The sequence below is a fragment of the Microtus ochrogaster genome, chromosome 5, assembly GCF_000317375.1.
Source record: "Microtus ochrogaster isolate Prairie Vole_2 chromosome 5, MicOch1.0, whole genome shotgun sequence".
NCBI classification, from domain to species: Eukaryota; Metazoa; Chordata; class Mammalia; order Rodentia; family Cricetidae; genus Microtus; species Microtus ochrogaster.
The window spans coordinates 50516233-50533558 of NC_022012.1; the positions used below are offsets into that span (position 1 = coordinate 50516233).

General features: G+C 39.9%; 1 protein-coding gene across 3 annotated transcripts in view; it reads right to left on the reverse strand.

Annotated features, from left to right (window-relative positions):
- The window catches only part of Peak1 (pseudopodium enriched atypical kinase 1), a 230639-nt gene that overhangs the window by 167143 nt on the left and 46170 nt on the right, over window positions 1–17326 (reverse strand). The window lies entirely within an intron of this gene.

Below are 17326 nucleotides of genomic sequence, written 5' to 3' on the forward strand. Positions count from 1 at the left end.
GGTGTGACATCCAACATGGGTGCTGGAAACTGACATCTGGTCCTCTGGAAGAGCATCATGTGCTCTTAACCTCTCAGCCCCACAGAGTATGTCTCTGTGCTTTCTAGAGCAAACATACTGTTTTTTTCTTGTCACTGAGATTGCTAGTATATAAATTTTACATAAAAAGAACTTATGAAAGATTCTAAATGGCCAAGACTGCTCCCCTCCCTCAACATCCATGAATTTGGCATCATAATGTTAGTTTTCTCACTGTTTTCCCTAATATCATTGATATAAAGAAAACTCTAAGTCTCTATGTATACCCTAGGGTCACTGCTAGCAAGAGAAATCACTTGGCACAGAATCCAACAATAAGATACATGGCAATTACTAGCATAGTGCTGTTATTTTATATATTGCTTTTTTTTTCAACACTGTCCTCTTTAAGAATAAAATACTTGGTCACATTCATTTCATATTCCCAGTGTTGAGATGAGGCTTGCATGCAACTAGCCCCTAGAGGAATGTTTACAAAAACATTTAATAATCACTACAAAGTCATCGAGGGGAATAATTCCACTCTTTACTAGAATTTTATTTCCATGGGGTTTCTTGGGGTGGGGAGGGTTAAACTGAGCAAATAGACTATGAACACCAACAACTGGTGCTTTGTCCGCATTTCACTGGTTTTCATAGTTGGGAATTAAACCGCCTCATTTAGAAGCTGGTTGAGCCTCCTATTTCTCTGTACCAAATTTTTAAACTCTAAAAGCAGACAATGATATCCTTACAGGCAGGAATCAAATCTTATTTAGCTCCATGCTTCTAGTATCTAGTTATGGAATATGAGTACAATAAATTTTTGTTCAATAAATGCATTATTAAATTGATCCACAGTGTATTTTTCATACTGTTTTTCACAATGACTAAAAATAATTTCTAATACTGTAATCTACAATCTCCATAGAAAAACACCGAAATATATGTCTGCTAGTGTCTGTAAGACAATTTTGCACAGGGCAAAGATGTATCGAATTGAATTCAGATCTTGAGTCCCACACAGTGAAAACTGAAGATAATATGAAACAGGGAAGGCCAGATACGACACATTCTCTTGAAACACTTTTCTTAGTGTGGCCATGACAAGCGGGGGGGGGGGGGGGATGTTGAGCAGCCAAGCACTTTCATATAATGGGGACAATGAGCTGTGATAGGGCCAATGAAAAGCCAGAAGCAGTTAACCTCCCCCCCCCACTGCAGTTTCCATTTGGTGGGCAAGTTAAGACCTCAGGGAGAAGGGCTACCTTTCAATTTTAGCACTAATGGTAAAGAGAAGTTTCTAAAATCTTTGATGTACTTTCCTTCAGTAACACAAATCAAATTTTTCAATATAAAGATGAATGATAGTTTTTCCCAACTGGGATCTCACAGTCTAGCTCTGTCCTACACATGGCTTTTTTATGTCTCTCTCCCTCACACTGATTAAGATTCTTGGATACAATTTACTCATCCTGAAACATAGTCAACTTAGATCTTACTTACATTCTATGAAGATAGATTAGTTTGAAGAAAGAATTAAGATTAAAAATGGGGAAAAAAAAGGTCAATCAGTATAAACAAAAGAACTAGTACAATACAATTTGTAATTTTAAAAAAGCAATAACTACAGACTAACTTCTACAGCCTGAAATCAAACACTATATAATTTCAATTTGTTTGCTAACTATTCTAAATTATAAAAACAATCTGACCTCGAAATACCCCTCCCCCACAACTATAGGTGATACAGCATCTCCATTTACTAAGTCATTTTAGCCTGCAGCCTTGGAGTACTTAACATTCCCACCTGCTTCCCTCATTCCCACCGCAGATTCTACAGAACGGCATAAATGATTATGAACTTAGGCAAGGAGACGCAGTGATTAACATTTCAATTACTCTCTCTTGATAACAAGCCACAAAATTTTTGATCTTGCTAATCTTTCAAGCAGAAAAGTAAACAAGCAGATTTTAAACTGGGAGAAATAAAGGATCCAAATGTCTCCAACAAAAACAGAAATCTCAGAACCACTTCAAAAATTAGACTCACTTCCGAAAAATGAAAAATCAATCTCCATTTCCTCCTGCCATAAGCAAAGTGAAGGGGTGAAAAACTGCCCTGAGACCCCTCTTTGTTCAGCCTGCACTTGTATCTGATAACAGAATACTTTGAATGCAGGCGAGAGTCCCTCCATCACAAAAGCTTTCTTTTTGGATCAAGGTGCAACAGTCTTCGGAAGGACAGACCCTGTGATGTTGAGAAGTGCTCTGAAACCGACAGTCTGACATTTCCCTCCACTGTAGTCAGGATTCTTAATCCTGTCTATTTAGAAAGCAATTTAACACATGGAATGACAAAAATTGTTAGTGACTAATGAACTCATATTATAAGTAGCAAAACAAAGCCTATCTCATGTACTGTGTTTTGAAAAGCTTCAGAAACTGATCCCATTATTTTCCTCAACTAAACATATTCAACAACAAAGTGTGATCAGGACTACTTACCAAATATACTATTTGAATATCATTGAAATTTGAAGGAAGCATTGGATACGCAAAGAAAATTCATTGTTAACCATGCTCGCTGTTTTCCATGGTAATAAAAACTGCACTCTGAAGAAACCCCATTAGGCCGATGGGCTCCCTGATCCCCAGACTCCAGTTCTGAGGCAGACCCGCCGCTGCGAGAGTGGGAGTCAGTCTGAAACCAGCCACCCAAAGAACCCACAAATCCCTCTAAATTCCAATGCCGTAAGATTCAAACCTGATGCTAATAGATTCTAAATTCTGTCCAAATTCCTTTATCAACTTATTTTATGCCAATATGACACAGACAATAAGACAAACTCATTTTTATAATGTATATAAACATATAAGACACTAATATTAAACATTAGTAGAAACTCATACTATAAGTACACCAGCACCAAAATAAAATATTTCCATTTAACAGAAAAGCTACAGATTGGTGTTAGAATCTTTTACGTAAATCCTGAGAAGAAAAATTCTGCACCAAATGAAAAAAGAAATCTACACAAATGCTAGATTTTTCTGCAAAAAAAAAAATCAGTCATTAAATACTTAATTAAGAAAAAGCAGTATCATTATTAACATCCAAAGTTAAAAAGGTATTCATACTCATACTTCCAAGCTTGAAAATCAATAGGAATGTGATGAAGAAAGAAACCCTCCTTGGACACAGAGCCCTCGAACAGCAATAGTTGACACTGCCTTCAAGAACACTCTGGTGTCGCAGAACAGCCCCCTCACTCACAGCTGCTCCAGGACCACTGACTACTCTGTAGTCCCAGTGGAGATGAGTCGAGTCTGATAATGGAGCCTTCATTCTCCAATAACAGGCTCGAGATCACTTTACAATGTACCACATGGACTTAATCCACTGACTGGCCCCTCAGTACATTCACATTCTTAAAACGCTTTCCCAGTACGATCCTCGATTTCTTTTTCACGGGGAAGGGGAAGCACATTTATCTTATACAGACATGTAAAGCTGTTAGCCATACTGCTATCATAGGATTTCTGGTACAATTACTATAAAGCTGTATAACATATTTTCAAGCATTTTAAAAATAAGAGATAATTATATAATGATAAAAAGGAGAATTGACAGTGTACGCACACACACACACACACATATTGAAGGTCTGGCACCACACAGTTAACATTCTTTATTCATCATTAAAAGCGCTCAATGTAAAATTACCTTAACTGAAACAAACAAACATCACCCAAGTAGACAAATTTAAAATACAAATTAAAGAAAAAGAAAACCATTGTATTTGCTTGCTACCTGCTATATGGGAGGCATGATGCTAGACACAACACATGACGAAATCTGATGAGACAACTGAGGAATTGACAGCTATTCAATTCCAGTCTGCATGGTACCAAAGATTGCTCGTTCTGGGGCTGAAGAAATGGCTCAGGAGTTAAGAACCCTGGCTGTTCATTCAAAGGACCTGGTTTGATCCCCAGCCCACTCTTCAAATGCTTCTGGAGAGGATCTCATCACAGCACAGCACCAGAATCTCCATCTGACCTCCGGCTGGTTGAGGAGGACTGATATCCAATTAGAGCGCTGCTGGTTACCGACAGGCAGGAGCGCCACTGCTGCTCCTTTAGGTTACTGTGCCGTGTTTGTTGTTGTGCTCATACGTGTATCACTGGGTAGAACCCTTGGTTGCATTCCTCTTTTGGAAGCTGGCATTGAGCCTTCAGGTACCGTGAAAGCTACTCCTCGGGGAAGAGACTTTCAAGTCAGTTCCAGGTCAGGGCTTCCAGGCCCTGAAGTATCAAGTGTCTAAAGTCTATTGTGATACAGCAACAGGGGCTTACCTTCCATCTCTGGGGGTAACCAAACCTGATAGCACAGGCTGGAATTTGTTGTTTTTTTTAAATGGGAATTTAGTTATAAAAAGATTGGAAACCACACTTCCTCTACTGTCCCCAGCACTATTTTCTCTATTATTAGCACTATATATTATATAGCTAATTACTCTGAATTACTTCATGCTTCCAGGTAGCATTTTTCAATGTCTACCTCACCAGTTCAAAGGGGCTTGCCAAAATATTATACCCTCCCACGCCAGTCACCACACTTTAAGAAATAAACACTACACCCATCTTGTCCCTTCCTGGGTAATCTCTCACTAGGTTAGATATGATGGTTATGGGATCCTGAATATACCGCTAGTACAGATTTTAACTTTAGAAAGTAAAATAGGAAGGCTAACACAAGGCTGGCTGCCATCAAACATTACACAAGAATCAACTTCTCGGGCTGGAGAGATGGCTCAGAGGTTAAGAGCATTGACTACTCTTCCAGAGGTCCTGAGTTCAATTCCCAGCAACCACATGGTGGCTCACAGCCATCTATAATGAGATCTGATGCTCTCTTCTGGCCTGCAAACATTCATGGAAGGAATGTTGTGTACATAATAAATAAATCTTTTTTAAAAAAAAAGAACTTCTCAGACAACGAAAGAGGTTTTCCAAAAGAGCAGATGAGCCTTGCACCCACTTACCTATAATCACAAAGCTTCCAGCTCAGAGAATTAGTTTCATTCACGTTTGCATTCCAAGAACCATAATAAGCAGATGCAACAACCTAACCATTTAGAGCTTTAGAGCTAAATGGTCTGCATGGCTGGGGGCAGGCCTTATTTGTCCAGGAGACCTCGCCCTAACCACAAAGTGCCCTTTAGGAAAGCTGACTAAGACCAAAGGCTTTTCCACCTAATACTCTTCTGAATGAAGGATCCATCCTAGCCTGTCTTTATCTTATTGGTAACAACTTAGCATCTTTCCCCAATCAGGGCCCTCTTATCTCCACCTTCCTTAGTAAACTACATCCACTACCTAAGGACTGAGAGCACAGCCATGCGCCTACCACACCAGGCTTATAAAAACAACTCCTTGGTTCAATCTGGCTGCCCAGTTATTTACATGAGAAAGAGAGCTGGAGTCGAGAATCCTTAAGGAGTGCTGAAAGGAATATAAACTGTATGGCCATTCTGAAGGAAAACCTGGCAATTCTTAATGAGCTTTATAATGGACATCCAACAACCCTCCAGTTTTACTCTTAAGTGCATGTCTCCTTAAGATAAAATGAAGATTATTATTGCAGTATTGATAGAGTATAGTGAGGTGTGATTCAGAGACCCCAGAGTCTGCCTGTGGTCTCACCAGCTCAGAATAAAGAATGCCAACACAATTAACTAAACTTGATTTCAATAATCCTCGTATATAGAGACATTTCAAATAAGAACGTCAGAGCAGTAATGAATGGTGTGCTCATGGTCTGTGCACACACAACCTTGAGCAGGGCCTTGCTCCTTTCCCAGCTGTAAATCTACAATTTTCTGAAAATCTCACAAACAAGACAATAAACTTTGATTACAATAAAAAACTTACCTGACTTCCTTGTACAACGTTTTATGGCCTATGTCTCTACCCCACCAGCTTGCAGTCCCACCCAGTGCACCTCAGGAAGCACCCTACAAACTCATTTACAGAGAAAGAGAAAGGGGGAGAGGGCCCCATAGGAACCCTTTGAACGATGTAATTTCATAGCCCACAAAACCAGGTATATGAATATTGAAAAGCCCAGGCCCACACTTATATGTGTGCTATGCTTTCCCTAAACACCTCTCTTTTCTAACGCTCATGCTTAAATCTACTTACAACTGTTCTTAGAAGCTCCTGCTTTGCTTCCCCAAGTTCTGTAGTGCAGTCAAGAATCCAGCTTCACCCAAAGAGGGGTCTCTGAGAAAGCTCAGCCTGCTACAGGCAGCAGCATGAAGCTGTATCTCCTGACACATAAAATGGAATATACTGCCACAGGCCTTTTATGGAAAGTAGATACACCACCCATTTTCCGGTGTTAAACAATTAGCCAAACACATAAACTGGATTAGAGTAGATGCATGGAGAGGGAAACAAAACAAAGATAAGAAAATGATTGAGGAAAAAAAAAAAGAAAATGATTGAAAAAAAGAACAATAAAAGAAATTCAGGTGCCAGCAGCAAGAGGCAACCTAAATAAAGTCTGACGTACCCCTATAGTCTGAGAAACAGAAAAGTCCACATAAACCGAACTAAGATAACGGAGTCATAAAAGCTATAAAAAAAGTTAATATTTTATTTTGAAAGGAATCACAATGATGTAACACTTGAATAAAGAAACTGTCACTGAGCTGAGCATGGTGGTATACACATTTAATTCCAGCACTCAGGGGGCAGAGGCAGGTATATCTCTGTGAGTTCGATGTCAGGCTAGTCTACATAGCAAGTTTCAGGACAGACAGGGCTACATAGAAGGACCCCTGTCTCGAAAAAAGACGAAGGAAGGAAGAAAGCGGGAGGGAAGGAGGGAGTGAGGAAAGGAGGGAGTGATTCAGGGAGGGAGGGAGGGAGGAAAGGAGGGAGTGATTCAGGGAGGGAAGGAGGGAGTAAGGAAAGGAGGGAGTGATTCAGGGAGGGAGGGAGGGAGGAAAGGAAATTGATGTGGATTTCCCTCTGTACGCTGTGATTACCATTAATGAATAGAGAAACTGCTTTGGACCTATAGCAGGGCAGAACTTAGCTGGGGGGGGGGGGTAAGCTGAATGCTGGGAGGAAGAAGGGAGGAGTCAGAGACAAGCCATGGAGCTGCAGGAGACAGATGCCAGTTGGAATCTTGCTGGTAAGCCACATGGCAATACACAGATTAATAGAAATCGGTTAAATTAATATGTAAGAGCTAGCCAATGAGAAGCTAGAGTTAATGGGCCAAGCAGTGATTGAATTAATACAGCTTCTGTGTGACTGTTTTGGGGCTAAGTGGGAGGGAGCCAACAAGCTAGCTGCTGCTACAGGAAATGTCATTGAAAACAAGAAAAAAAAGTTTAGGGAATAGTCATTTTAATATCAAGAAAGAATGATCCCTGATATTTATAATCAATAATGTAAAGTGCATGACCAAAGTGAGAATATGATTGCTTTTTTGAAGTGAACGGCCTGTTAACATCATCCTGGCACCTAAAGATACTGAACATAAAATATCAGGAAACAGATACAGTCTGGAATAGATCCCATACCAACTCAATTTTTAAGACTATTATTTTACATATATGAGTATTTTACTGCATGTGTGTAGGTGCACCAACTACACAGCTAGTGCCTGTGGGTGCCAGAGAGCATGTCAGATCCCCTGGAATTGGAGTTACACACTTGTAAATCACCACTGGGCTGGGAACTGAACCTGGATCCTCTAAAACAGGAGTCAGTGCTCTTAAGAACGGAACTATCTCTCCAACTCCCCAACTCAGGGGGTGAAGGGGTAGGGGATACACATAAAACGACAGGGTCTCTCTATGGAGTCCTGCCTCTCCCAGAACTCTCTGGGTAGCCCTGGCTAGCCTGGAACTCACAGAGTTCTGCCTCCTAAATGCTAGAATTAAAGATGTGCGCCACCATGTCTGCCCATCTCAGCTTTTAATTTGTGTTCTTTCTTCCTCTATGTGTGTTGTGTGTACATGTTCAAGCCAATGTGAACACACCTCAAATAAACAAGATGGAGAACAATCCAGGACATCTGAAGCCAACTTATGCTCTCAAAGCTAAGGCTTAAAAGTAACACCTAAATAAATCTATAAAAGGCAGGTTCTCCAACAAGAGACATATGTGATATAATTGAGTCTTCCTAAACTTCAGCTGATTATCCTTAAAGGTGTAGTTACAGAACACTATATACTTAATAATCTGAAATCAACTGTGAATGCAAAAACTACTTATTCACTACGCTAACAGGTACACAACTCCAAAAAAGAAACCATCAGTGAAATCAATTAAATAAAACCTCTTTTTAAAAATCTTATAGTCGGGCAGTGGTGGCATACACCTTTAATACCAGCACTCGGGAGGCAGAGGCAGGTAGATCTCTGTGAATTTGAGGCTAGCCTGATCTACAAGAGCTAGTTCCAGGACAGGCTCCAAAGCTACAACGAAACTCTGTCTCGAAAAACCACAAAAAGAAAAAGAAAAAAAAATTTATAACAGCTGGTCATGGTGGTGCACTCTCTAATCCCAGCATTCAGGAGGCCGAGGTAGGCAGATCTCTGTGAATTCCAGCCAGCCAGGGCTACATAGTGAATCAAGCCTCAAAATAAAGTAAATAAATTAATTTTTAAAATCCCATAAAGCAAATGTAGGTGACAGTGAGACGGCTCTGCAGGGAAAGGTGTTTGCCACCAATCTGATAATGACCTGGAACCTGCAGCGGAAGGAGACAACTCCCAAGGTGTTCTCTGATTGCAATACACAAGCATACACTGAATAGATGGACGGAAAAAAAAACGTAATTAAGACCTTTAGGCTATAAAAAAAAATCATTGCAGATTCCGGAGAAAAACATGAAAGTTTTATTTCTTAAGAATATTAAGACTTACTATAAATTAAACTTTAAATTTTTCTTTTATGTTTTAAAAAAACTGAATCTCAAAACTAGTGCTGAGTTTTGCAAAGCTCATGTGTGTGACAGACAGATCTCGGCACACGTTTTTAAATTTACAGTAGCGTAAAGATGACACCTATTCTATAGCCAGTTTAGAGTTCTTATCTTTCCCTGACTAGTAGTGTACGCTATGATATTCTCTCATGACGCTGGGCAGTGGCAGCAGCTCACAGATAAGCAATGGCTTACGATGGTTAAGGCAGTATGTTTTCACATCCCATCATGTCACAAAGTGAGCATCTACACGCACTGTTACAAGTTTTGTGTTACATGATTTTGACCAACTGTATAGCGATGAGCATTCTGAATACATTTTAGATTCTTTATGCATTCTGAACATATCGATCCCTTATTAAATAAATATATGATTTGCAAATATTTCTCCCACTTTTTAGGTTGCCTTTTCATTAAGTTGGTCGTTTCATTTGAAGTAGAGATTTTTAACTTTAATGAAGCTAAACTGACCCTGATTTATTTTACTGTCTATGTTTTTGGTGTACTAGTCAAGAAATAACTGCCAAACCCAATGACATGAGGCATTTCACCTGGAGTTTCTTCTGAAAGTTCTCTGTTAGCTCTTACACCTTAGCCTTGGAGCTGTGTTGGACTAATTTTTATATACAATATAAGGTAAGGTTCTAATTTCGATTGTTATCTTGAGCTATCCTGTTTTCTCAACACCAACTGTTGAAAATACAAATAAATCCGACCTTCCCCAGGAATGGTCTTGCTATATATGAAAATCACTTGACATAACAAAAAGGGGTTTATTTCTGAGCTTTTCATTCTCCTGCATTGCTCTACTCCTGTCTTCATGCCAGTACCACACAATTTGGATTATTATAGCTTTGTTTTAGTTTTTAAACTTTTATTATGTATGTATGTGGGATTGTGCATAAGTGTGGGCATGTATGTGTCATGGCATACATGTGGAAGTCAGAGGACAGATCAACTCTAAGAAGCCAATTCTCTACTTCCACTTTATTAATGCAGAGTCTCTCATTTCTGCTACTCTGCACATTCAGGGTGGCTAAGCCTGTGAGCTTCCAGGCAAGTCTGTGCTCATCTTCCATCTCCTCCATAAGAGTGCAGGGGTTAGAGATGTGTGCCACAGCACCTGGCTTTTAAAAATGGGTTTGGGGGATGTCTTAGTGAGGGTTACTACTGCTGTGATAAAACACCTTGTCCAAAGCAATTCAGGGAGGAAAGGGTTTAGTTGGCTTATTTCCGTATCAAAGTCCATTACCAAAGGAAGTCAGGACAGGAATTCAAACAGGCCAGGATCCTGGAGACAGGACCTGATGCAGAAGCCATGGAGGTGTGCTGCATACTGGCTTGCTTCTCATGGCTTGCTCAGCCTGCTTTTTATAGAATCAGAGCCACCAGACCAGGAGTAGCACTACCCACAATGGGCTGGATGGACCCTCCTTCATCAACCACCAATTTAAGAAAATATTCTACAGGCTTGCCTACATCCCAATTTTCTGCACACATTCTCTCAAGTGAGGCTCTCTCCTCTCTGATGACTCTCGCTTATGCCAGCACAGGGTTTAAGCTCAGGTTTTCAGACTTGCATGGGGAGCACTTTACTCACTAAGTCATCCTGGGCACCCAGTTTTAGGTTCTGAGATAACTGGGAAGCACATGACTTCCACTTAGTTCTTTTCATGGGATTTTGTTTCAGAACTCTTGAGATTCCATGAGTTTAAGATGAATTTTTGTTTCTGAAAAAAAAAAATCACAGGGGTTTTGATAGGAATTATACTGAGACTATAAACTACTTTGTATAGTAACAATGTCTTCAGATCCATGAATAAGTAATATATGTCCGTTACATAAATAGAAGACATAAGTGGTGTCTTTAATTTCTTCTACAGTACTTAGTAGTTTTCAATGTTTAAAGTTTTTCACCTCATTAGTAAAGCTTACTAATTACTTTTTATTTCTCACATTGTTGCACTGCTAATGTATTGAAATACATTATTCAGTGGGCTAATATGGATGGTATAAAACAGCTGAGTTTGTTAGTTCTAACAATTTTTTTGCTTAATCTTAGAATTTCCTACCTATAACATTAAGTTCTCAGCAAACAGAATTTTTTTTTTCCTATCCAGGTTGGAACATTTCATTTTCTTTTTCTGATTGCTTTGGTTAGAATTCATAATACGGTGTCCCTGCTTTGCTCTTGATGTCAGAGGAAAAGCTTACAGTTCAGACTGCAGTGTAAGGCCGGCTGTGAGCACTGCATAAATGGACTTCATTAGGTGAAACACTTCTATTCTTAGTTTGATGATAACTGTTCTCATCATGAAAGGTGTTAAATCTTAAACTTCTCCATTAATTGTGATGACTGTGATTTTGTCCATTCATTAGACAACCAGGGCAGCATTTTACCACGCATCTCACACAACTAAAAAGTTATTTAGTACCCTATTTTACATGCAACTCCTCTTAATTTTTGAAACAAAATATTTTCAGCAGAATTTAATGACATAAACCTTCAAGAAAGGGCTTTTACAATAATTCATTTTTAAAAAAAAAGTAGGGCATAGCTATACACATCTGTAAACTTACAAAGGAGCAGAGGCAGAAGGGTCTAGAGAACTTGCTAGCCAACAGCCCAGCGAAAACAGCAAGCTTCGGACTCAATGAGACCCTCTCTTGAGGAAATACAGCAGAACACAATAGAGGATGACACCCAACATCCTGATCTGGGGTCCATGTGAGTGCACATGAACACAAGTATATATACAATGGCATGCATGCAATGCGCACGGGTGTGCACACACACACAGCGGGGACGGGGAGAGAGATTTATATTGAATAAAGTTAAAGTGGCAAAGAAACCGGACTTCAAAAATTCCTTTTCTTTTTCATAAAGTTAAACAAATACAGAAAGACTATAACATAAACAGGAGCTCTAAGAATCAAAAGTCTATGCTGTGCTGACAACCGCATACTGTTACCAGTACTGGTAAATACTGGTAAATACGCTATTAACTCTACCCTTTGGACGTGACAAGAGTTTCAATGTCATTCCTCCTGAGAATACATGTTGCTATCTTGACTCAGGACTCAAGTTAGAGCAGCAGGAAATTGTTCTGCTTTGTCTGGCAACACATTTTAGCTTACTTTGTAAACCCGCCGTCATTTCTGTCCCACAGCCCTGCAGAAGGTGTTTGTGAGAAGAGGATTTCACTTTGCTGAGCTGACAGTGACAAGCCCTTGGGGGAAAGGACAACTCAAGCAGGATGGCAGCAGATGTCGGCATTCAGCTTTCTTACCCGTTCATTGCGTTTGTGACTAGACTGTACTGGCCCTGTCACCCACCCAGAAAGCAGTGGGTACACTGAAATAGTCACTTCTCAAGTTTAAGGATTGTAAGGTTGCCAGGTAGTGGTGGCGCACGCCTTTAATCCCAGTACTTGAATCTCAGCAAGTTCAAAGCCAGCCTGGTCTACAGAGTGAGTTCCAGGACAGCCAGGACTGTTACAAAGAGAAACCCTGTCTCGAAAAAAACAAACGAACAACAACAACAAAAAAGAATTGTGAGGTTTTCCCATCCTCCAAAATAAGCCTACTAGGGACAGAATAACAAACCAAAGGAAAAATATCAAAGGTACATAAACATTAACTGAAGAAAACATTGATAGATTTTTACTTCCCAAGAAAGTAAGGAAGGCTAGAAGGAAGGAGGGAGGCAGTTAGAGGGGGAGGGAGGGAAGGAGGGCAGGCACAGAGAAATGAAAGGAAGGAAGAAGATACTGATACATACACAGAAAATGCATGCATTTTTTTGGTACGTCAAAGGCATTTATTAGATCACTATTATGGTAGACACTATTTCAGATCCTAGGAATAGAACAATAAAACACACTGTCCCTTGAGCCCATGAGAAGTAAATGTAAAATGAATGACAATCAATTAGTGATTAGGTGCTAAGAAACAATACACAAGTCATGAAACAAACCAGGTTAGGGTACACTAATTTCTAGTGAGCTGACAAGGAAATTTAACAGACACTAAATAATGAGAATGATCCAGCCAATGAGCAGCTGAGAGAAAACTATTTTCCACAGGGCTAGGCAGAAGAGGACTTTAATGCTGGGATAAACTTTCCATATTCACAGAGCAGAAAAGAAATCCAGCACTGTTCAAGTTTTATGGATTCTGATGTTTTTAAGAGCAGCAGCAAGTGAGATCTCAAAGTCATCGCTTGGGGGAAAAAACAAAACTAAAACTAAGACAAATGAAATATACAGAATTTTAGACAAGAAATGACCACCAGGAAAATTCAGCAGAAAAGAGAAACCTGATTGATTCCAAGGCAAAGGTCTGTGGGTCAGAAGAGACACTAACCGTTATTGAGGACAAACGGGGAAACTGAGATTACAAAGTTTGCTTTAGCTGAGCTACACAGCAACAGGTCTTCACTTAAGCCACAAGTTTAAAAGAAGGAGCACTGTCTTCAGAAATCTGGCTGGAACCACACCTCCACCATTCAGTAGCTATGGAATCTCTCTAGAGTATTCCTCAACAGGAAAATGAGGAATACCACCAACCAACCACACTAGATTCATTATTAAATGAAACAAAATTGGTGAAAATTAATAGAATTTAGGCTTACTACCTGACAGTCATGTGTATCAGCAAGGGAAATGAGAGTTAGCAGAAGATAAAAGGAAAAATAACTCTAAGTCCTAAGCTGTAAGAACTGAACATACATACTGTTAACGGTACTTACTTACAAACAAAAGCTCCAGCTAGAGCTTGGCCAGTCTGGAGTTAAAACGATGGCAGAGAAGGAGCACAGAATCTGGACTCCCAGTTATAGAGCACTCTCACATGTACACACAAACTGTCTGCACAGTAAGATTGACTCAGGAGAAGGAAGTCACCGAAAGTCAGCCAGTCAGACTGGAATCATGAGTAAAACCCATGGCACTTCCTCCTAGGTCCCTTAAACAGGGGCCGAAAGCCTTCCTCACACATGACTTGAGTACACAAAGAAATTTGCTCAGCAAGAACTGTTTATTCAATCCATAATCTAGTCACATCTAGGATACAGTCCCATGCTGTATCTAGCAGAATAAGTCAGCTTCATGATATAAAAATGTTTATTATAGGAAAAAATTCCCCAAAACAAGGTCTTTATATATTTTCCAAACTGAAATTTCAATTAATATTAGCTTAGGACAAAGTAGACAGAATCATTTTTATTGTGTTTATTTTATTCATGGATTTCAACCATACAGGTGGGCACTGAGCTGCTGCATATTCTATCATAATCAAAAAGTTTACTGTTTCTATCATCAATGCCTCTACTATTCATATACTTTAAGTTCCTTAGTCAACCCTTTAAACTGCCCTTCTTTCTTTCATGCTCAGAATGTAAGCTAATTCTTCTGCAAACAGGTCAATGAGCCCTGGACTTAGTCAGGATGAGTCACTTTCACACAGTAATTATTTTACAAATACTGCATTATTAAGTAGCTAAAGGAACAGCTAGACTGGAAAAAGAAAACCTGGAGAATGGTCAATTGAATGGTAAAGCATTTAAATATTAAATGAGTCCCATTTTATAATACACGTCAAAAAGCCACTAAGAAAATATACATCTGCTTGATACTTATGTGCAGCAGTACAGGTAGGAAAGAGTACCTACCAGCAAGAAAAAAAGAAAAAAAAAAAGACTTAAAAAATAGGTAAGGATGAAAAAGTGAGCAGTGGTCACAAGTAAAGTGCAAAAGGCAATGTGAGTATCTGAACTTAATCTCCAAGGAAAGGTAAGGCACTAAAAGGTTCTAGGCAGAAGAACAAAAACAATGCCAATTTAGAGAAGCCTTTCTGGACATATAACAAAACATAGACTAAAAAGAATAAAGGCTCAGAACAGAGAAGCCTGGCGTGTCTACTGAAGGATTATCAGTAACATTTCCTTTAGATTATGAAGGGCTTGGACCTCCATGGCCACATCTCTTCCTAAGTAGTGAACAGTGCTGAGCACCAAAAGGCAGTGGTACTGAGACTCACTCCCAGAGAACACTTTCCACATCCCTGGAATCCCAGAACGCCCTGGGTCCACTCACAGGGCAGTGTATGAACCACTAGGACTCAAGGGGAAATGAATGACAGGTACTGAAGATGGTAAGGGCTGTGCAGAGAGCCTGGACATTTGGTGACAGGAGCAAACTTGATAAAGCCAGTAGGCTGCAGCCCTGAAAAGAACTGCACAGAAGATGCCCCACTCCATCCAGCACATGCCCATTGTTACCACACGTTGACGCAGAGCTGCATTCCTAGATTGCGTAGCATCATTCAGAAGTTCCTTTGTGACCTTCACTTGAGGCCTTTTCTTAAGCCCTTTGAGATCCTCTACCACAAACTGGGGAATAGGGAAGACTTGGTTCTGCAGTCTCCTTCAGCACACTTCCACCCTTCTCTCTTATCTGGTCCTCAGTCTGCCCTGGATCTACAACACTTCGGTGTCCTAAGCACCAAGAGGGAGGGTCACCACCTCCCGGCTGAGCTGCCTTGGCAGCAGGGGCTTGTACTTCCTTAGGTTCAGCCTCTTGTTTATCTTAAGTCAACCAAAATAGCAAAGAATTTTATTTTAACCCCTGAAAAACAAACAAACAAAAAACCTGACTACTCAGAAACTCTTTCTCTAGCACAGAGCCGAATGCAAACAACAGACTATCATTCTTCTATGAAAGTAACGGGTACTGATACATGCTACCACATGGGTGAACGTTGAGACTCGATAGAATGCGGAAGAAATGTCCAGAGCAGATCAGCGGCCAGCGGGGATGATGACTGTGATTTAGTACTTTTGAGGGTGTTGAAATATTTCAAAATTAAATTGTGTTAAAAGTTGTACATCTCTGAAATATAACAAAAATTATTAAGCTGTACACTTTAAACAAGTCAGTTTTTGATATGTAAATTATTTCTCAGTAAAGATGTGATCTGAACTAAGCAATCACATTTAGGACGCTAGGGGGAAACATGGAGAAAGACTTCAAGGAGTCTAAAATGCCATGGAATCCAAAGACACTGAGGATTCTGAAAATCAGACTGACATGCTGACACTCATCTCTGAGGGAAAGAAGGACCGTGTTGACAGCGACAAGAATGACGTAGGGCACCTGGACTCCCAGTAGAAGACTAGACTAAAGATGCAATGGGCCACTTCAAAATTTTTAAATGAAAAGGGGAAAAAAATCTTTCTTGGTGACTGGGTTTCAAGTATTAATCTGTCTAACCTCAAGCTCCCAAGGTAGGAAAGACCTTGAACTTCTGGTCCTCCTGACTCCTCCTCCCAGGTGCTGGTATTACGAGCAATGCACTGCCGTGCAGGGTTAATGTTAAGCTGGGAAGCCAACCTACAGCTTTGTGAGCATTATGTAAGTACTCTACCAACCGAGCTACTACCACAGCCTGCCCCAATTTTTTTTTTTTTAATAGAAAATTTGGAAATGAAGAGGACTTGAGCCAAGACAGGTAAGGAAACAGAAAATACTTTAGTATTAGCTTCAGGGTAGAATGTTATCTTCAGAAACTCTGTAAAACGGAAACTTTGTGTGGAAACCAATTTAGCACATAAATAGATACACCTTATTACATAGGGCTACAAATAGAGGGAATTATAGATGATAACTGAGTGTGAGACAGTAGAGTTACAGAAACCTCGTCCAGCTGACCTTGTAAAACAGCAGTTGTTTTAATCTGACTTAACTAATAGAGGATGTCTTTGGACATCTCAGAGTAGAGTGTGATGGTGAAACATGCCCCCAGCAAAGAAGCATGCATGCACAGTCTGCTCATATTGGGTTTCGTGTTCTGAGCTGAGAATGACTGATCAGGTCTCTTCCTCATGGAACAGGTTCCATCGAGACATGAACTCGGATGGCTGGATTCAGAGTCCAGAGCATTAACCGTTACACCACAGGAGTTGGTGTGATGGTATACACCTTTAATTCCAGCACCCAAGAAGCAGGAAGCAGGTAAATAGATCTCTGAGAGTTTAAGCCAGGCTGGCCTACAAAGGAAGTTCCAGACTAATTAGAGCTATATAGTAAGACTGCCTCAAAATAAATAAATAAATAAATAAATAAATAAATAAATAAATAAATAAATAATTTAAGGGCCATTAGATTAAAATGGCAAAATTTTCTTTAAGGGCTGGAGAGATGGCTCAGTGGTTGAGAGCATTGCCTGCTCTTCCAAAGGTCCTGAGTTCAATTCCCAGCAACCACATGGTGGCTCACAACCATCTGTAATGAGGTCTGG